The following is a 22,806-nucleotide window of genomic DNA, read 5'->3' on the forward strand; positions in this document are numbered from 1 at the left end:
CTGTAGCCCCCCTATGCCCACTATACCCTTGCATTCGAACCTGATTGGTTAAGTGCGGGCCTTTGGATACGCAAAAAAACTGCAAGCTTTCCCACAGCCAAGCTGGTTAGCATGCAGGCAAGTTCTTCCGAGTTTAGATGCAGTAAGTGCCACTTCACATTTCCCGAAGACTCTTATAGGTGTGGCAGGTTCAGACTTCACAGAGAAGTTGTCTGCCCAGTTTGAAGGGGAAATGCTACTCAGTGCCTAAAGCTACTCCTTCTTAAAGGCAGCTTTAGCTTAGCAGCTTTTGCTGCGGGGAGGGAAAACGGGTGTGGAAAGAAGCTCCCTTGTATTGAAACTTGAATCTGAGGGTAAACACAGCTGGGACTTGTTCCAACATTGGCTTCTATGACCTGGAAACAAGAGCACCCTACGCCTCAGCAAAATGCAGTTTGTTGACCCTCATCCTGCCTATTTCTAAACCTCAATCAACTGCAGAAATAAGTGTCTTTAAAAATAAAAGCTTTTGGCAGGGGGGAGGGTTCTTTTTAGAGGAATTTGTTTAATTATTTTGATTTAAAATCTTGAACATTCCCAATCCTGCAGTCCTCAATAATTCGCAGGTGTACATGCACACACACACACACACACACACCCCACCCCACACCCAAGCTTGGGGCAGAAATGCAGCCAGCCACTAGTGTGTCTCCTGGTTTCCAGCCCTGCATGAAAGAACAGAGCCCGGAACTGAAAAATTGAAACTGTCAAGCGCTGCCGAACAACTAACTGCGAATTGACATTTGGGCCATGCAAAGAGAATCAGAGGCAGCAAGGATACGCTGTCAACAAATGAAACTGATTAAAGCAGAAGTATGGTGAACTTCAGTGGGCTAAGGTCCCGCTTTTTGAGACCCAAGACCAAGAATAATGGCGCTTTCATTTTTTTAAATTTTATTTTTTAATCTCAGCGTCATGCTTTTTTGCTGTGTGACCTTGAGTGAGTAGCTTAATCTCTCGGTGCTTCATTGTTTCAAACACATTGAACTGTCTAGAATGATAAACCATCACCTCTCTTTCTTCCAGCATGTCTTGATGGTTGAATGCAGTTTTGCGTGTATTACAATGAACACAACCAAAACCGTACTCAACAATTTTAATCGTGTTTGTGTGTGTAGAAGTGGTGTGGCTTTGTCAGGGATGGATGTCTCCCTCTCAGAGTAAATGCTGAAGTTTTAAAGGCTGTCATCCTCTTTGTGCTCCAGCTCTGGAAAAACTGAGCACCCCACCCCACCCATGGTGGGAAACAGCCACTGTCTTTTCCTCGGGGTCAACTCCTCTGAGCTGGGCAGTCCCAGAATTGGGTCCTTGTGGGCCTCAAGGGCTCTCTTATCCTTGGTTTGGAGGTGGAGGGATCTATCAGGGCCTCTTAGTCACACCCCAAGCCATTTCAGAGCACAGAGTAACTGCTCTGAATGAATATTTCAGGAGAAGGAATCCTGGAAATGTCAATCTAGGTTTTGTTGTTGTCATTTTTGTTTTTCAGAAGAACAAGATCTGGTCAAAGGACAGGAACAAACTTGCTGGGGAATATACCTTGGTCCTTGTTTCCTTCTCTTCAAAGTCCTCGCCTATGCTATTCTAATGGCTAAATAGCAAAATTGTGTCTTAAAAATTATTCACTATTCATTATTATTCATTAGCAAGATTTTAATGTACAAATCTGCCTTTTGAAAACTGTGCATTATGACATTATAATGTTAAGTGGAAAAAATAAGAAACAAAAAATGTACAGGAAAAAAGATTGAAAGATCAAAATACTAAAATGGGCAGTCTTTGATTTCTTCATTTTTCTACTCTTCTGTATTTCCCACACTATATTAAAATGGATTATTTTTATAATGGAAAATTGCAGTTTTAGGGGTTGTTTTTCCTCTTTTTGTCATGGAAAGGTTTTGTATACAGGACAGGGAGCCAGGTGTCTTGAGCACAATATTAACTGGACTTAGCAAGTGCTAAGACGTTTTCCTTCTCTGGGCCTCTGCCTCTGTTACTCCTTCATAAAATGGAGTAAGAGACTGACAATGAGGTATCTCTAGAGACCCTTCCAATTTTGCTCTTCAGTGTTTTATAGCCAAAATCACTGGGCTGTCTGAGCTGCCTACAGCCTTTGCAGATTGAGTCTATAGTAGAACTTTGAGCTCTCTGGTCTTAAGAGCTATCAACTGGTTGGACTTTCCAGTTTTCTTGTAATGTGATTATATATTATTTTATCATGAAACAGCATTGTACATGTCAGTGGCTCTAGGGCACAGTTCGAGTGGAAAAGGGGAATCTAAAAAGAAAAACGGAATAAATCTCCAAACAAGATGTTGAATGAATGAAAAGAAAACTAGTTGCAGAATGACACATAGATTAGGATGGGATGTTACTTACATAAATTAAGAAAAACACACAGAACAATTCTATATATTATTTATGGATATATATACACGCATATTTATGTATCTATAGATACACGTATATATATTTGTGTATATATATATATATATATACACACACACATATACATACATACGTAAAAGTATAAAAATAAAATGCAAGAGTACATACCAAATTCATATGTGCCTCTGGGAATGGATGGAAAGGAATGGATCCAGAAATAGGGGACAGAATTTAACTTGTCTGTAATGTTTTATTTCTCTCACTGGAAAAAAAATCTAAAACAAACTTTATGTTAAAAATGGTGGGGCCGGCCCGGTGGCATAGCAGTTAAGTGCGCACATTCCACTTCGGCGGCCCAGGGTTCACTGGTTCGGATCCCGGGTGCAGACATGACACCGCTTGTCAAGCCATGCTGTGGTAGGCATCCTACATATAAAGTAGAGGAAGATGGGCACAGATGTTAGCTCAGGGCCAGTCTTCTCAGCAAAAAGAGGAGGATGGGCAGCAGTTAGCTCAGGGCTAATCTTCCTCAAAAAAGAAAGAAAGAAAGAAAGAAAAAAATGGTAACAGTTGTTATGCAACATGGTAAGTTCGAGAGATCTGCTGTACAACATAGTGCCTACAGTTAACAATACTGTATTGTACGCTTAAAAATTTAAGTGAGTAGATATGTTGTGTTCTCACCACAATAAAAAATGCTAAGTTTGTCGATTCTGAGTAGAGATCCAGGTGGTTTGTTATATAACCGATTGTCAGTGTTTATCGATACTTTTCTAATTATTCAAAATAAAAACATAAATCATTTTTAAAAAAGCAAAAGGTTGCATTATTTTCTATATTTTTCAAAATCTGTGAAATGTTCATGGATTATTCTGATAAATGATGAGTGAATTTAATTTCAAGACTAGGGAAATGGAAAAGAGAAAAAAGTAACAGGACAAAGAAAAAGGAAAGAGGGGAGTCACTGGGATTAACATAGAAAGAGGCCCTGGGTACCCCAGGAACTTTTTACCCAAAATTAACTAACAAATTCCTGTTCTAGACCATAAGCCAAAGATTTAACAACTGGACCTATTACAAGATGGGGGCTCCTAGGTGTTCCAGCCCCTATCACCCACCATGTGTATTTAAAACCTCACTCTGTTTCACTGATTTTTCTCCGGACAGAAACTTCCAGTGAGTCTCCTCCCACTACCTAGCCTTTCAGGGACAAATTTTCCATCTCAGTTTCCAAGGCGGCTGTTACAACACCACAAATCACCTTCTGCCATCCCTTCTTGAGCCAAATTCCTACTGGTTTCCAGGAATCATATGGGGAATATGGTTTTCTGAATTTATTCCCTCACAGTACTCAGCTCACATCGTTTCTTAAACTAAATGTCTTACTACAAAAGCTACACCTACTGAAGATAAAGTTTTTCATTTTTCCCTACTGCCTTCCCCCAAGCTAAATCCCTGTCACAGACAGAAATGACATTTATCCCCCAACTCTGAAGAAAACTCAGTCATCTTGGCTCTTTGCTACATAATGATTGACAATTGAATCCATTTGCTTTTATCAACTCTCTCTCGGTTTCCTCCCTAGCCCCTTTTGTCAGCCCTTTCCCCCAGCCCTCCTTGATTTTTGTGGGCACCTCACAATAAGATGTTTTTGAATGGCTCTTCCCACCCCAACCCTCTGCTATACCCAGGAGCCATAGCCTCTCTTGGCTGATATAACTAAAGTGCTGGCTCCAGACTTTGTTCTCTAAGGGAAGCAATGACCTTGCATCCAGCCGCACAATATGCCATGAAAGCAGCTGCAGTCAAACAAGATATGGATCCCGGGCAACATCAAGGGGAAGGTTGAAGGCTTTACTGATAAGTGAGGGGGGTAGGTTGGGAAGGTGGTCAGGAGGGGGAGGGGGAGTAAATGAGTAAATGGAATGGATAAATACAGGCGTCATGTGTTTGGAAGCAAGAATTCCCCTTACCTCACTGTTCAAAGAGACTACTGATAGGGCAATCTAAGGGAAGGGATCAGGGCTTGGCCTGTAATTATCTCTCTGTCCCTGATTTACAGTGTGGCTTTGGCCAACTCACTTTAAAGTATCTGAGACTCAGTTCTCTCATCTGGAAAAAGTTACCATCATGGAAACTGTTACTGTAGGAAAAGACTTTAGAGATCAGCTCTAGACCAAGCCCTCATTTCATAGTTTGAAAACTCTGAGGCCCAGAGAGGGGAAGCAACTTGTCCTATGTGGTCTTCGATGTTTACCTTCCTAAGTCCATGAGGTTGTTTGTGAGGCCAAACGAAATAAAACATAGGAGCACTTTGACTCCTTTAGAAGAGAGGGTCGATAGAATTATAAGGTGTTATTATTGGCAGCCTCAGTGCCTATGGCCCCTTAACATAACTCTGTCTCCTGAATGAAGACACACCAGTCTGAGTTTTCACTTTCTCAGGACCACTGAACATACAGCTATCTCCCTCAGTTAGCCATCTCAGCAACAAGCTCAGACAGCAGCTCTCTGCTCTGTCATCCACTGCTGCCTCTCCCACCTCAGGCTGTTCCAGCTGCTTGAGCACTCCTTCTCCGTGAGGGTGTGGAAACAGCTGGTCTCCCTAGCATCCTCCTCTGGGCCCGTTGTGGCCAATGGTACCTTACACCATGTGACACCCAGGATTTCAGCGCCATAAGTAGATGACATGGAGCAGGGAGAAGCTCATTACAAAGGGCCTCATAAAGGGTTATTGGGAGTGAGGTTAAGAGGCACACAGATCAGAAAAAGGCTGAGGAAGTCCAACAGGACAGAAGGCAAAATAAAGAGGATACCTAGGATCACACTTCTTCCAGGGCATATTATGCCAAAATTGTTTTTCATTTAAAAGAATAATTTGAGGGTACTCTTGTCTAGTATATGACCTGGCTGTCTGAGGCAGGCCTCTGGATTCTTCACTCTAATAAACTGAATTTTCAGAAAATAAAGGAATCCCATTCCTGATGTTAGCTGCATCCACTTTAGGCTTCCGTTAATCAATGGTACTCAATGCTGGAAGATATCGAAGTCATACCTGAGGGTAGAATGGTAAAGGTGAAAACCAAAAGGGAGAGATTAGTCTACCTACCTGATTTTCAGCATCTTTCAGTGGTTGGCTAGAAGTGACTTGGCCTTGATGAATCATGAATCTTTGGGATGAACAATATCATGACATCACCACCTTATCTGGACAATAAACAAATGAGTCTTTCCATTTATCCAGGTGCTAAATTATAATTATATGTAGCTACCAAAGCATTACTGAAATAGGGTAAAAAACAGTGGCTTATAGGAAAAGGGTGAGATCAATGGCAAGGAAGAATGATTCCAGGTTCTCTTCCCAGATCTGCATAGCAGTGTCCTGATCCTTTGGCCCCTCTGCTTAAGTGGTGACCACTGTCTTTAAAATTAAGCTGCATATTTGGAGCCTTCTTGAGAGACAAAGTAACAAATTGGGATTTTGGTTGCTCCCACTATTATCATCTCCATATCTCTGAGTGATAGACCAGGCACACTCATCTCTTCCCCACAGATATACATATGGAAGAATATAGTTGAGCCATGGTCTAGGATTTAGCCACTGATACCTTGGCCTTGGGTTATAAAGCATGTCTCTCTATCTCTTTATAGCCTAACTTTCAAACTGCTTCTTCCTCAGATGAGTATGTGTTTTTGTTTAGCTTTAAGTCAAACCACATGAATCTGAAAAAAACACTTTAGGCACAACTCCCCTTCCTTTCACCTATTTAGCCAAATGGATTTGACTGTCATTTATGAAACATCTTAACATTTCAAGGCCACAGCTTTGCACAAATAGGATTTGCTATGGGAAAAGGCAACATGACTTATCTACCACCCATACAACACACATTTAATAAACAATGGGTACACCTCTTCCCTTGCCAAGAGGTACAGTACATAGGCAGTCCATAAAAACAAGCACACAGAGATGTATATACAAATATAGAGAGCCAGTAGGGGAAAATGTTACTGAGCTTCCCCAAGGGGAGATTGAGAACACTGAATCTACATTGAGGACACCCCTACAAATCTAAGCAAAGAGAGATTTGAGAAGGCAAGAGTTATGCCAGTGCACAAAGAAGCTGTGTAACAGGGTCTACTGACTCTCTGAGCCTTGGACAAAAAGTTCCAAGTCAACATGGAGCTCTGTGAAGGACAGAGCTCTTTCACAAATACCCTCCCACTTGGCTGAGCATATTGGAAGTCTCCAGGATCAGAACATTGGTGCCACCAAGATGCCAAACAAACCCTAGATTCTACAAACCAAATGAATACCCTTTTCATAACCTACTCTTTTCTGTTAATATTTCCTTAATCAATGGTTACTTCAGTCACGGAAGTAGAGTTTTTTGCCATGAATAAACAATCTAACTTCTCTCCAATGGCAAAGACTTTCCATTTAACCAAATGAAGTACAGGAATCTGCAGCATGTCACTCCACCTCTCTTACCAGGATTGAGAGGGAAAAACTTGGTTAATACTATGGTATAGTTTCTACCAGCTCTACTGGATCCATATTATCCAGCTGAGTTCCCTGTACCCCTATCTCTCTAGTAGTCACAGCACCTCAGGTTTTGGAACCAAACCCCAGCTTTAGACCTCAGATTCAATAACTAAGTCTGTTTTATTTTACCTGTGCCACAGTATCTAACCCCAAACTTCAATTCTTATAGGATCAAGCTCCCTTCTGCACCCCCAGTCTTCCTAAAACAGTGACGGAAATGTTCTACATCTGTGTTGTCCAGTATGGTAGCCACTACCCACATATGGCCATAAAGCACTTGAAATGTGACTGAATTCCAACTTCCACCCAGCAGTAGTGAGAAACCCTGTCCTCCAAGTATGAACAGAGGCTGAGTGGAGAACCTGGACTTCTACTTCCATCTGGCAGTAACAAGGCAGCATACTCCCTTCCCCAGCTGGAGCAGTGTCATAAAAAGCTAGCTAAAACAAAAGGTTTAAATAAGATCCAGAGTCTCATAATATACTACAAAAATGTCCAAGTTTCAGTCAAAAATCACTCATCATACCAAGAACCAGAAAGATCTCAAACTGCATGAAGAAAAGCAATCAACAGATGCCAGAGCCAAAATGACAGGGATGTTAGAATTATCTGACTATTATCCGATTTTAAAGGAGCCATGACAAAATTGCTTCAATAAGAAATTACAAACACTCATGAAACAAATGAAAAACAGAAAGTCTCAGCAAAGTAATAGAAGATATATGGAAGAACCAACGGAAATTTTAGAAATAAAAAATATAATAACTGAAATTTTAAAAAATCTCAACAGATGGGCTCTAGAGCAGAATGGAAAGGACTGAGGAAAGAATCAGCTAACTTGAAGATAGAACAATAGAAATTATCCAGTCTGAATAACAGAGAAAAATAGACTGAAAAAAAAGAGAACAGGGCCTCAGGACCTGTGGGACTATAAAAAAATATCTAATTTTCCTGTCATCAGAGGAGGCCTGAAACAATACAATAAAGAAAGCAGGCCAGAAAAAGTATTGAAAGAAATAATGACTGAAGACTTCTCAAACTTGGCAAAAGACATAAACCTATGGATTCAAGAAGCTGAGAGTATTCCAAACTGGATAAACCCAAAGAAATTCATTCCAAGGCACATCATAGTCAAACTTCTGAAAACTAAAGGCATTAAAAAAAAGATCTTGAAAGCATTGAGGAAGAAATGATGCCTTACCTACACGGGAAAAAGCAATTTGAATGTCAGCAGATTTCTCATCAGAACCCATGGAGGTCAGAAGGAAGTGGCACAACCTTTATCAAGTGCTGAAAGAAAACAACTGTCAACTCAGAATCCTATATCCAGTGAAAATATTCTTCAGGAATGAAGGAAGGATCAAGAAATTCTCAGATGAAGGAAAACTAAGAAAATTGCTGCCAACAAAGTTACATTAAAAGAATAGCTAAAGTAAGTTCTTTAAACAGAAAGAAAACATAAAAGAAGGAATCTTGGAACCTCAGGAAGGAGGAAAACAACAGAAAGAGTAAAAGTAAGAGTAAATACAACTGACTTTGCTTATTCTGAGTTTTCTAAATTATGTTTGACAGTTGAAGCAAAAATTATAACACTGATGTAGTTCTAATTATATATAGAAGAAATATTTAAGACAATGGCATTATAAATGAAGGAGGATAAAAGGACTTAAAAAGAGGTAAGGTTTACTAAAACAGGTAAAATGTTGATACTTGTGGACTGTGATAAGTTATGTATAAGCACTCTGGAAAACAGTTTTTCAATTTCTTAAAAAACTAAACCTACACTTAGCATATGACTCAGCAATCACACTCCTGGGCATTTTCCCCAGAGAAATGACAACTTATGTTCACACAAAAATCTGTACACTAACCTGCACAGCTTTATTTGTAATAGCCAAAAGCTGGAGACAACCAATACGTCCCTCAACAGGTAAATGGTCAAACAAACTGATACATTCATACCATGGAATACTGTTCAACAGTAAAAAGGAATGTACTGTTTATACACAAAACAGCTGGGATGGATCACGAGGGCAGTATGCTGAGTGAAAAAAGCCAACCTGAAAAAGTCACAGACTCTATGACTCCATTTATAAAATATTTGTCAAATGACAAAACTGTAAATTTAGAAAAATGATTAGTGATTGCCAGGGGTGAGAGATAGTGGGGGTGAGGGGGGTAAGTGTGACTATAAATACAACAAAAGGGTAGCAAAAGAGAGATGTTTTGTGGTGATGAAACAGTACTTTATCTTGATTGTGGTGATGGTCACACAAATCTACACATGATAAAATGACATAGAACTAGACACACTCATTGTTCCAATGTCAAGTTTACGGTTTTGATCTTATACTATAGTTATGTAAGGTGTAACTACTGGGGAGAACTGAGTGAAGGGTACATAGGACCTCTCTGTCCTTGCAACCTCCTGTGAATCTACAATTATTCCAAAATTTGAAAAACATCAAGTCACAGTGGTAGGCAGAGTAATAACACTCTCAAGTAGTCCATGTCCTACTCCTAGAACCTGTGAATATGGTAGGTTATATGGCACAAGGGGAATTAAGGTTGCAGATGGAATTAAGTTTGAAAATAAACTAACCTTAAGATGGAGAGACTATCCTGTATCCAGCTGGACCCAATGTAATTACAGTGGTCTTTAAAAGTGAAAGAGGGAGGCAGAAAAGTGAAAGTCAGAGAAGGAGATGCAACACTAGGAGCAAGACTGAAGTGATACGATGTAATAAATCAATCTACCATCGCTGACTTTGAGGATGGAGGGGGACAACAAGCCAAGAAATGTGGGCAGACTCTAGAAGCTGAAAAAATCAAGGAAATGGAATTTCTCCTATAGCCTCCAGAAAGGAATGCAGCCCTGCCCACCCTTTGATTTTAGCCCAGTGAGGCCTATTTCAGATTCCTGACCTCTAGAACTGTAGGATAATCAATTTGTTGTTTTAAACCACGAAGTTTTTGGTAATTTGTTACAGCAGCCATAGAAAACTAATACAATCACCAAGTAGGGGTTAAAAACTAACCCACTCAAAGATGGACAACTGGCTTTTTGCAGAGTACATTCAACTCATTAGTCAGAAGTCAATGACTGTGGTATAATCTTATGTCAATGATCAACACATCATAGCTAATGCTATTTGCAATTCCACATCACTAGTGATAGCAATGACAGAAATCTTGCCTTAGAATTGCAAGGAAAAGAAACATGTTACTCCCTATTAAATGGGGCCTGTTAAGCCAATGCAGAAATAAGAACTGAAGCATTTGTGCCACGGAGGCTGGAAATCTTGTTTCAACTTAGCTAGAGATACCTGTTTGCCAAGGAATTTCCTGATGTGTGAGGAAAACAGGGACTCTATACTTATTTTCTAACAGGGAGAATATAGAAATAATAGAAAAATGCATCAAATTAGAAAAAAGGTGGGGTAAATTAATACAGATGGTAAAAAGACCCAGCTAGGAACAAAGCAAATTGCCTGTAAGACAGGAGAATCTGTTTTACTCTTTTCTCTATCCTTAGTATCCCAGTGCTTAGCACAGAGTAGATGCTCAATAAATGTTTGCTGAATTGAATTAGAAATGATCTTTAATGGATCCTTCCAGATTTAGGATTCTATTAGCCCTCATACTCTGCCACACTCCAAACTGCTAAACAAGAAGAAAGAGACAGGCAATAAACATTTATTCACGGATGGGAATACCACCTATTCCTACCACCCCAGCTGCAAGGCACAGATATGACATATATTCACGTTTGCAGAACTAAGGAGCTCTGCCTTTAATATACGATGTTAGGGTTCCAAGGTGGCTAATACTCCAAAAGACCCATGAGTCCCAAGGGTCCTCATGAAGATATCTGGACACCACCTCCCTCTCTGACTCCACCACCTTACCTAACAATAGGTACTAGCAAGAGTTCCATATTCTTGTCAAGACCATTGACTAAGAGAAATACATAGAGATAGAGAGACAGATGAAAGAGGGACAGATGGGAACAGGCAAGCCAGAGTGAGCTTTTATGAAATATATTTTATATATTTATAATGAACTTGTGAACAGTGAGTGCAGAACAGACATTTTTAAGAATCTGAAAATTGACAAGTCAAGGATTTGGGAAACTAGCCTTGACTTGGTTTTGGTGAGAATAGTAATGTCAAAGTGAGTGTTAAGTGACTCTTTTTCATAATAAAAGATGCCCATGAAGGCTAATCAGAAAAGTGCTTAGAACAGTAGCTAAGAGCTGTGCAGTATAAGTATACTAATAACAGGCTTTCTTGAGAGAGCCATTTTCATGGCTTCCATTTCAAGCTACCGTGACCATGACAGCCATGCAACAAGAATTCTTGTAACAATTGGGCAAAGGCTAGTGCAGAGGTTTTCCACTCACAATGCATGGTTGGACTTCCTGAAAATGTATGCAAGTGTCACATATGTAAATGTGCACTTTTCTGAAGAGAGTATCCTTGGCATTCATCAAATTTTCACGGGGCTTCATGCCAAAAAAAAAAAAAAAGGTTAGGAACCACTAAGCTAGATGGTGATGGCTCATTTTTTCTACTCCCCTACTCAGTAAAGCATGTCTTCAGAATGTGTTCCAGTTATTTAGTAACTAAAGAGACAGCAGGTCTCTGTTAAAGCAACTTGCTGAGACCTGGTCTCTGGGTTAATAAATCACATGCATGCACGGAACAACGTGGCAAATACTGAGAAGGAGGACACAAAGAATTTAGTGGCACCACAAAATTTAGGTTATTGCAACAGGCAGGAAAGAAAAGATCACTATTGACATTTTGACTCAAACAAACAAGTTCACATGTGGATCTCACTTTCTGGGTCATCCCCTGCCAGTCCACCAGGTTCCGCATAATCTCCCAAGCCCTAGATACCAGCCGACAGGTACGTGTTCAGGAAATGTGGACTCATTTTGACATTGGCCTAAGTAAAGCTTAATTACGAAGGAGAAGCTTGAAAACACTTACAAAAGCAACTCTAAATGGCTCCACACTTTCTTCTTGTCTGCATTCTTTCTTTTTCCATAGCAGGCCAGATTTAGCCTGTGGGGCATAGTTTCTTTTGACCCTAGCTCTAGATCAATGAAAGCCAATTATGGATACTTATGACTAGAAGGCAGTTTAAAAGCTTATCTTGTCCATTACAGAAAAGGCAAACGGGAATATATGCAATATAAATATATATATTTATATTTTATTTATATATCTATATATTTGGCAAGACCACATGCAAACTATTCTGGACAGAGAGTGTTATCTGTGCACCTCTCAAAACATATTCTAAAAAGAATAATTCACACTTCCACTGGTAACACCTTCTTTTGTCTTACAACTACCACGGTCAGGATGATCTTTCTAAACTGAAATGTCTCCTGACATGCTTTAAGCTTACTACCTATTACCAGTTTTTCATGAAAGTAAGAACCACTCTCCAGCATGCAGACAGCACCTCTTCACATGTGTTTGCGCGCGCGTGTGTGTGTGTGTGCGTGCACGCACGCACACACACACACACATTTTGGAGAGATGTCTCTTTGGGCCCAATAATTCAATTCCATCAAGCCCAAAGGCTGAATCATTTCTGGGATCTAATCCTCCAGAAAGACTTCTTAGCTAGAAAAATAACAGGCCGAGCCAGTTAAGGGACTACGACATCTTCAAAGCTCATTATCCCCCCAAGTTTTACAAATATAACCATCTTGCTAAATCAAGAAGTACAGTTTGATTTAAATGTTGCTTATAGTTATGGTGACCACAGAATTTTTTGTCCAAGCTGGGACACTTTTTTTTTTTTTAAAGATTTTTATGTTTTCCTTTTTCTCCCCAAAGCCCCCCGGTACATAGCTGTATACTCTTAGTTGTGGGTCCCTCTAGCCGTGGCATGTGGGACGCCGCCTCAGCGTGGCCCGATGAGCAGTGCCATGTCCGCGCCCAGGACTCGAACCAATGAAACACTGGGCCGCCTGCAGCGGAGCGCACGAACCCAACCACTCGGCCACGGGGCCGGCCCCTAACCTGGGACACTTTTGAGGGTGAAATAAGTATGCTGAGACAACAGGTATAAATCACAACATATGGCCACCCTACTTATAGTCCTCCAAAGAGGAAATGCTTTAACTTCCCCCAAACAAAACAAATCTCTATGCCTGTTCTCAACGAAGGATGGCTTGGTTCTACTCTAGCAGTCAGGCCCATGGTATAATCCTGGCCTCTAACCTCTAAATCTCCTCAGGTTAAACATTAGGAGCAGCTTCTTGCTTAGGCTAGTTGTGTAATACTTGAAATGGGGTACTGAGGAAGAGAAGTGTAACTTTTTAAATGGGGTTTGGGGGTGTTTGCGAAAATAGAGAATTTTTCATACCAAAATCATCTTACTGGGGATAGATAAAATGACCTATTGAAGTGCCTTGTAGGAAAATAGAAATTATGTACATAGTAGTGTATCCCAAAGACTTCAGCCCTTTTTCCACCAGAAAACGAGGGAGGGAAAGACATTAGGTCATAGTGCTTATCTACAGAAAAAGAGACCAAAAAGAGCATGTTCCCTGACAGAGGCCTGCAAATCACTGTGGGCAATGAGGGTCTGGAGGGAAGAGAGACAAAGAGGGTCCTCATCCCTTACTTTGTACTCAGCCCAGAAAAGGCCTTACCATCACTAAAAGGCAGCTTCCCCCTGCCCCCCACTCTACTCTCCTGGCTGATCCCACCCCAGACCAGATTTCCCCAAGGTTGTGATGTGTTTACTGTTGTACAAGGCCGGTGTTGTGTGAGAAGACAGGAATGTTCACTTCTGCCTAAAATGAAATTTCTGAGCGAGAGAAAAGGTCTGAAGTTAAAGGTAGCCTCAAGTGATGTGGTCTTGTCCAGTGCCCTTTGTTTTGTTTCCAAGCAGCCCTGGAGAAGTGGCAGGAAGAGACCAACAAGTCCTTTGTGCCTAATGCTATGTCCTTGGGTTTGAAAAGGTGCTTTCTGGTGGAGAAACTGTCAGGAAGCTAGCTGATGGGCAATTTTTCAGAGGACGTAAAAGGGAAAAACATATAAAGAAATTAAAACGTCCAAACCTGAAATCTTTAAGATGGGAAAAGCAGGGAAGCCCGATGACCTACTCCTTAGTATATCACTTCCCTTCCCCATCATCCACTTTGGTCCTTCTCTCCTTTTTCTCACCGGAAGCCGGAAAACTTAAACCATGTATGTACCACCAGATAAATAAATTTAAAGATAATGTAAGAGAGTCAAAGGCCAATTAGAATCTCCTTTTCTCCCCTCACTAAGGGATTTGGAGGAAAAAAAAAATATTTACTAGAACTGGACTTAGGAACAGAGAACTGCAATCAATACTTCTTTGGTTAGGGTAGTTTCTCTCCCAAGCAGATACTTCCGTGAGACCAGGACCTCCACAGTGATTGTGTCATAAATCCATGAGCACATCTTTGAGTGTTTAAAATCTAGCACTTATGACTTTTCTCATCTCTCTTTTCCCACCTCCCAAACACAAGCGACAGCACCACATCTTTAGTTCTCTCTGCTCACTGGGGAGTTTACAGGTGATCAGAAGATTGTGGAAAAAAGAAAGAGAAGAGAGACAGATTGAGTAAAACAGACAGAAAGCAGCAGTGTTCTGCACTTGTTTTACTTTGACAACAGAGTGCTATAAGTTTGCTTATGTGTGTGTGTGTGTGTTTTAGAAAGCACTGATGCATTGAAGATTTATTCACTGAACAGGTTGATTTATTTAACAGACTTGACATATGTCAAATTCTATCATGTGCTTACATAATTGTTACCCATTTATCAGAGCTGTTATTTAGCCAAATATTTGTTTTAAAAGTATTTTCCTTTAAGTGACGTTCTCTAGTCCACTGCACAATCAATCCATGGTTCATTTTAATTATGTTATGTTATAACAACAGCTATTTGGTAGAGGCCTCTGAAATCTAATCTTCCCAGGGCCATTTCACCTCTACCCAAAATCTATTCCTTTTTTTCCTAGTAATAAATTTCCGTTAAAATCGCACCATAGGGAAAATTTTAAAAATATGTACAACGTTATGGTATTTTACACTTGATTTCCAAAAAAAAGTAGTTTCTTAACATACTGTTAAAATCACAGATTTGAATACTGTTAAGCTAAAAAACTGATCGTAAGGACAAAATGAGACAATTTGTGCGTGTGTGTGTGTGTGTTTGTGTGTGTGTGAATGTGTGTCTGTGGGGTATGGAAGGCTGGTTGGGACAGCCAGGGGAGGGCTAGGTGGGTAATTAGAATAAGAGACAGTAAACGGGGTCCAATTTCAAGTCTTAAATTTTGTTGAATCACCCTACTCCATCTGAACACATGTGCACAAAAATCTTATTTTTTCAACTCAAATGTATGCAATCTATCTAGGTTCTGTGGGAGGTAAAATATTGGAAGGTATTTCCAAGAAACAAAAATGTCTAACCACTAGCTGCCATAGTTGGTTTGAGTTTCTCTATTGTAAATATGCCCTTTGCAAAAGCAAGAGGCTCGTTTTGACCTCCCAGGTCAAGGAGAATGGGGACTAGGAAAGATGTGGTGGGGGAGAGAGGAAGGGAAAATCCCACCACCACACAAGTAAATCTTTGACCTAGTAAGCAAACACATTTTTGTTGTTACTGCTGGGTAAAATGTACAAGTCTTCCAGAAATTAGACACTGTAATAAAAATGTACTAGCCCAAATTTAAATTGCTCACTAGACAGATGGTTAATTATATTCACAGCCACATATTTCACTGGGATAGAGTTTCAGACGCTCAGCCAGTTTTATTTGATTAGCCAGTTTCCCAGTTAATATGTAAAATGACAGTTACTTAGGGGTTTTTTGTTCCCTTCTAAAAATGTATTTTAAATAAGTGTAAATTCTCCTCAGCCAAGAGAACGTCATTGCCGTAAATAAAACGTTTGGTCATATGTTACCCCATGGGACAAGACGTAAGGAAGATTCACCCCCCAAAACCCAGATGGTCTGTGTAGTTCAGAGAAGACCACTGGAGCACCTTTTCTCGCCAAACAAAATATTTCAGGAACTATTAGCACACTCTGCTCCTCCACCAGAAACGAGTGAGGAGACACTCAAATCCCAGGTCAAAGTGTTTGAGATGCTTTTTAAAAACAGCCCTGGCAGCCCTACACACAAATCACGTCTTTTCAGATAACAGTCTAGAAAATGGAACGTTAGGAAAAGGCCACATAGCTAAGTATACTGCTGTGCACAGAATTCAACGAAATGCTGGGGTCAAAACCCAGAAGCAAGATACGAAACCCATTTATTCCAAAATGCAACCAGAAGCTCGACAAAAATCAAGTGTGCTGGTGTCAAAATGGGGATGTCAATTTTTTTTTTAACTTCGAAAAAGAAAACCTTGCGCTGGTGATTCGGTCCTTCACGAATCAGACAGACAGAAGCAGTCATGCTGAAACCACTGGATTCCTCAGCAGAAGGGCGCCAACTCAGCGGCGCCTTTTCCACACTTTCCCGGAGCCGGGCCCGCTCCCCGCGCCAGCTCCCGGCCTCCCCGCCCCACCGGGTGTGCGAGACCCGAGCAGACGGCTGCTGCGGGGCGCGGCGGAGCGCAGCGCCAGAAACCACGCAGGGAAGCATCAACTCGACTGTCACTGAGAGCGGGAAGGGGCCGCGGGCCAATTTCCGCAAAGGTGACAAGCTGGGCGAGGCTTGGGAGGGCCCCCAACTTATACCTACCCGCGGCCCCGGTCGGGCGGCGCGTGCTCGGGGGCGCTCTCTGGCCCTCAGGGCAGCTCTGCGCGCGCGGGAGGCGCCGGAGCCGGCGCTTCGCACCTTGGCCGCTTTGGCCCTGGCGCCCGGGCGCAGTCGCAGCGTGGGTTTTCCCGCTCGCGCCGAAGCGTGCGGTGTCTCTGCCCGCTCCCGGGTCAGGATCTCCCTGGGCACCAGCCCAAAAGGAGGCTGCACTCTGCGGGTCCCCGCTGGCCGGCTGTGTGCGTGCGACGCGGCGGCCCGGCCCGCTCGCCTCCCCTCCCCCCCGCCCCCGGCGCCAGCACAGAGGCCTTTCCTAGATTGCAGTGCCTGTCAGGGCTACTCGGGATCTCTCGCCCTCGCCGCCTCGCTTCCTCGTACACAGACACACACATGCACGCCATTCTCACACTGACGTCCTCCCTTCCGTTTTTCCTTCCTCCTCTTCTTGCTCGGCGTCCCCCAATTCGTTCCACCCTCTGCCGCCGCCACCCCTGCAAGCCGGGGAGCCGGCGAGAAGGCCAGGGGGCTGGATGGCAGCGCTCGTACTCACCTCACAGGCCGACTCCCGAGGCGCACGTCGCTGGCGGGCTCAGGCAGCGGGCGCCGGAGCTGGCGCGGCCGCCGTCAACGCTGGGCTGCCGCCGCCGCCGCCGCTGCTCGAGCTGCCGCCGCCGCCGCCGCTGCTACTGCTGCCGCCGCCGCCGCCGCCTCTGCCTGAGCTCCATGCGCCGGGCCCGCCAGGTGGACGCGCCTCTCTCCCTCAGGCGCCGCCGCCGCCGCCGCCGCGCTAGATGGAGTCAGAGCTGTGGGGCTCTCTCGCCCTGAAACTCAGCGCCTCAGCGGCTGCCGGCTGCTCCCGCGGTCCGCGCTTCGCGGGCAGCACCGCTCGCTCGGGCCGGGGCTACCTCAGCAGCAGGCTGCGCGCGCGGCGCTGAAGCCCGCTCGGTGCGGTGGCTGCAGTCGTCCGCGGGAGGGAGAGGGAAGGAGGGCGGCTGCCACTGTCGCTATCGCTGTTAAAGCTATTGCTAAATGCTGCTACTGCCGCTACTGCTACTGCTGTGGCGGCGGCGGCGGCTGCTGCTGCTGCTGCTGCTGATGCTACTGGTTTTCCTTCCCGGGTTCTCCCCCTGCCTGGTCCCCCTCCTCCCCCCTTTCCTCCTCCCCCCCCTTCTCCTCCCTCCGCCGCTTTTCTCAGAGCCTCTGCGGACGCTGCCTGGTCTCCGCTTCTCTCCGGGCTGCCTCTGCCCATTCAGAAAGGTGCCCAGAGTGGGACTGCCTCGGCTGCCACCATCGCTATTGCCCCTGCCATTGTTTCCTCCAACACGGCTGTTCTTGCTGGACGCGTTCCCCCCTCTACCTTCCTTCCCCACCACAAGCCTCCCTTTCCTTCCCACTCTCTCTTTACCCTTTCTACGGTCCCTTCCCCATGTGCCCCCTCCCACTCTGTCCGTCTGTCCTTCCCGCCCCTCAGGCGCCCGGGAGCGCGCACTGCGCGGCCACCTGTAATAAAGGGCGCGCACCCCCCTTCCCCACCCCCACCCCCACCCCGCCCCCCACTCGCATCCTTGCAGCCAGCCCAGTCCACGACGCCAGTGGCGTGTTGTTCCCCGGGCAGACACGCAGCTGGACACTACTCTCCCATGCCTTATGGGGCAGTTATGTGTACAGATAGGGGCGCTCTGAAGTTTGGGGAAGAATATTTCAACGGCTTCTTCTACCAAGCATCTAACCATTCAACCTCTGCCTACCCTTAACTTCAGAGCCTAGGCCCTCAGGAGGGTGGGTCGTGTTGGAAGGGTAGGTCATTCCCCAAAGAATTGGCGAGAGGTGTTTTTTGGAATAAAGAAGGAGAAAAGAAGGGAACATGAGAATGCCGGGAAGGAAATGGGATCTGCCTGACTGCTGTCATTGAGAAATCCCTTAGGTGGTCATTTCCCTTCAGAATTCCTGGGTACCCAACAGAAAACAGCAAGGGATTTGAGAGTAACTTAGAAGGGACCATTTAGCACTCCTGGAGCCCTGCCCTGGTAAGGTTGGGGCCTGAACCCCTGAGCCACCACCCCTAGGAGCCAGGGCAAGAGATGGAAAGGTTCGTGCTAGAACAGAAGGGGTAAAACTAAGCTACTTTTGTGTGCACTTGCTCCCGCAAGCCATTGCCTAGGCACAGCTTCTCCAGTCAGGCAAACCGGATTACAGGTTTCTCTGCTGCCATAGCTGCAGCCTCATTTTGCTGCCAGGGCTCAGGCTTTGAGACTCGATGTGTGCGACTTCTGACCATCACCCTCAGTGGAGCCTCTATGGCCTGTCACACAGCCTCTCTCCAGAAATAGCACACGGTTGGGGGGGGGGGACCTGTTTCCGTTTCCCTGACAAAGTACAAGAGACAAATGTTCTAGCTATCCCATTGCCAACAAGGTCTGGGTTGTCTTATCAAGTCTGAGGCACTCTCCATGGATCTGTTATTGCTGAGCACTAAAGCGTTTGGGCACAGGGGGCCCTTTTACAGTTCCTCATCTCCAGGCCTTGGTTTCTGCCATTCCGCCTACTTGGAATACTCTTGTCCTTTCCCACTCATTTTATATCTGTGAAACTCATCCATAAACAATAGCTCATCCTTAAATAATTGACACTGATTGTGTCCTTAGTATGTGCCAGACATTGTGCTAAGCAATTTACACAAATTATTTCATTTAATCCTCACAACAAACACAATTTTATTACTCCCATTTTACCACAAAGAAGTTAGATATATATATCTTGAGAATAGAAACAGTATCTTTATCTTGCACCTGTTAGGCACTGTGCAAATATATTTGCCTCTTTCAGGCATTGGGGTAAATATGAAGAAAAATAAGATTTGGCCGCTGCCCTTAAAAACAAAAACAAACAAAATGGTTAAACATGTGAAATACCACTCATCTATTGGCTGGATCTCAATGGCCACAACGAATTTCTCTTTTTCCATTGTTGGAAAGCACGTTGTTTTCACTTGTATTAACCACATATGCTTTTCTTCCCTTTTAAAGTTAGTTGCTTGTTAGTTACCTGTTACAGTTACCAGTTTGCCCTCCACCCAAAGACTGCTGGAAACACACCTGTAGCTGAACCAGTTAGGTTTATTACTTGTTACAGTGAGGGAGAATGCACACAATAGATATTATGGGCTGAACTGTGTCGCCTCCCCACTTCAATATGTTGAAGCTCTAACCCCCAATATCTCAGAATGTGACTATATTTGGAAATAGGGCCTTTAAAGAGGTGATTGAGTTAAAATGAGCCGATTAGGGTGAGCCCAAATCCAATCTGACGAGTGTCCTTTCAAAAGGAGAAAATTTGGACACACAAAAAGACATGAGGGGCACATGCGTACAGAGAAAAGACCATTTGAGTATATAGCGAGAACACAGCCATCTGCAAGCCAACGAGAGAAGTCTCAGGAGAAACTGAATGTGCTGACACCTTGATCTTGGACTAGTAGCATCCAGAATGGTGAGAAGATAAATTGCTGTTGTTGAAGCCACTCAGTCTGTGGTATTTTGTTATCGCGGCCCCAGGAGACTAACACAATTGGGAGTCATGGGGTGTCTTAGTAAAAGGGTAGTAGAAAGGACTTATTACAGAATTTGCGGTTTGGTTGGGTAATTTGAGGGACAGTCTAAGAAAGTGAGGGTTCATTCTGTATTGAATGCTGTCAGAAAGCAAGGGAAATTCTATGATTGGGCATCTTAATAAATCTTCACTATAGGGAGGGCAAACTAAAATGGGGGTAAGGAGGTTGGTGTCAAGATGGTGTAGGCAGACTCTGAACTCACCTCCTCCCACAGACACAACAAATTTACAGCTACTCTTGAAACAATTACTACTGAGAGAGAACTGGAAACTGTATAAAAAGAACCCCTGCAACAAGGGACAGTCCTGACTGAGGTGGAAGAGGCAGAAATTCCTTTCTGGAGGAAAAAAAAGCCACCTTTGCAAGCCAGGCACTTCACCGCCAGCCCAGAGCAATCCTAAGGTATGCAGCCTTCTGTGCAGGAGTGGGGGACCTGAGAAGGGGAGTGTTACTGCTATAAGCATCCTTTGGACTCAGCACAACCAAAACAAGGGTCATAATATCCGGCTTTGCTGGCTACTAACAACAAGGGGGAATACCCCTAGACAAGCTATTGGACATAAGGGCGAAAAAGCCAGCTCTTAAAGGGCCCATGCACAAATTCACCCATTTCAGAAAGCAACCTTCTTTTGGAAAGAAAGAAAGGAGCACAGTCCTTTGGTTAAAAGAGACTCAGCTGATAGGCTCTGCGTGCATATTGGTGAGAGGTGAGACCTGTCCAGTGACTGAAACATTGGCTGCAGCCATTATTGTGACCTATTACAGGCGTGCTGACACAGATCAAGGCAGACACCACTGGAGTTCTTCCACTGGTCTGTTAGCAGAAGGTCTGCCCCACTCACTGGAGTGCTGATTTATTCCAGCTCAGCTAGGGCAGGCAGCCTGCCCTAGGGACTGCCCACACCAAATAGCAAGCTCTCAGGCAACTTGTGGGCCTGCATAGGCTGGGCGCCTGGAACTTCTGCAGCCAGGCGAGTGGGTCCTGGCCTCACCTCTGAGGGGCAGGGCATGCACGAGGAGCAGGTGGAGTGTGTGGGGCATTGGTGGAGTTTGTGGGGCCTCTGCAGTGGGGTAACTGGGTCCACTTCAGGGGGTCAGGTGGCATGCATGAGGCAGGACTGTGTTGACAGTGTGTGTGGCTCTACGGGTGGTGGGGCTTGTCAGCTGCAGAAGACTTGTGCTTCTCAAACAGTCACATAGGGGATTGGTCCCAGCTTCCAAAGTCTGAAACAGTTGAATTGCAGCCCAATTCAGCTGCAATCCTGAGAGAGCTGACAAGAGCCTTGCAGGCAGGAGGCCTACAGCAATTGTAAACCCCTGAGCCTAGCAACCAGCCATGCTGGGGGCCTACTCACTTAACAGAAAAACTGTAACAGGAATGTGCTATTAGACTTTGCAGCCAACCATACTGAGGCTCCCCATGCCCAAAAAAGTGACTGAAGGGTCCATAAGCAGCCACAAGCAGCTGAGCATTACAACCAGCTGGCCAGGGGGACAGCCTAGCCTCCCTGGGCACCTACAGCAGAGCAAACCTGCCACAAAAGAAGGACACACATAACCCACACAGGGGACACCCCTGGAACATTTGGAAAGGGTGACGAGAGGGAAGTACACTGCTGGGCCTCATAAGGCATCTCTTACATAAGGCTAACTCTCCAAGATCAAGGGATATAGCTAACCTACCTAATACATAGTTATAAGCACAGAGAAAGAGGCAAAATGAGGAGGCAAAGGACTATGTTCCAAATAAGGGTACAGAACAAAACCCCAGAAAAAGAACTAAATGAAACAAAATAAACAATCTACCTGAAAAAGAGTTCAAACAAAAAGTCATAAGGATGCTTACTGATCTTGGGAGAAGAATGGATGAACTCAGTGAGAACTTCAACAAAGAAGTGGGAAATATAAACCAATTAGGAATGAAGAATACAATATTAGAAATGAAAAATTCACTAGCGGGACTCAATAGCAGAGTAGGTGATACAGAAGAATGGATCAGTGAGCTAGATGAAAGACTAGAGAAAATGACTCAAGCTGAACAGATGAAAGAAAAAAGAATCAAAAAGAACAAGAACAGTCTAAAGGGAACTCTGGGACAACATCAAGCACACTAACATTCATATTGTAGGTGTCCCAGAAGGAGAAGAGAGAGACAAAGGGGCAGAGAATCTATTTGAAGAAATAATAGCTGAAAACCTTCCTAACTTAAGGAAGAAAATTCACATCCAGGTATAAAAAGCACAGAGAACACCAAACAAGATAAACCCAAAGAGGCCCATACCAAGATACATTATGATTAAAATGTCAAGAATTAAAGATAGGGGCTGGCCTTGTGGCACAGTGGTTAAGTGCACACGTTCTGCTTCAGCGGGCCCAGCATTCTCCAGTTTGGATCCCGGGTGCGGACATGGCACTGTGTGGCAAGCCATGCTGTGGTAGGCGTCCCACATATACAGTAGAGA

The 22,806-nt window shown here is 44.0% G+C and overlaps 1 protein-coding gene across 3 annotated transcripts in view; it reads right to left on the reverse strand.

The window, feature by feature from the left end:
- NEXMIF (neurite extension and migration factor) overlaps positions 1 to 17,848 on the reverse strand; it is a 111,913-nt gene extending 94,065 nt beyond the window's left edge. The window contains exon 1 of one of the 3 annotated variants that reach the window (XM_070605774.1): positions 17,285 to 17,848. The gene's annotated coding sequence lies outside the window, so the exon portion shown is untranslated. The remainder of the gene's footprint in view (positions 1 to 17,284) is intronic. The other 2 variants (XM_070605773.1, XM_070605775.1) reach the window with 2 other exon arrangements.
- Positions 17,849 to 22,806: the final 4,958 nt, after the last annotated feature.

This window comes from Equus przewalskii, chromosome X, assembly GCF_037783145.1.
Source record: "Equus przewalskii isolate Varuska chromosome X, EquPr2, whole genome shotgun sequence".
NCBI classification, from domain to species: Eukaryota; Metazoa; Chordata; class Mammalia; order Perissodactyla; family Equidae; genus Equus; species Equus przewalskii.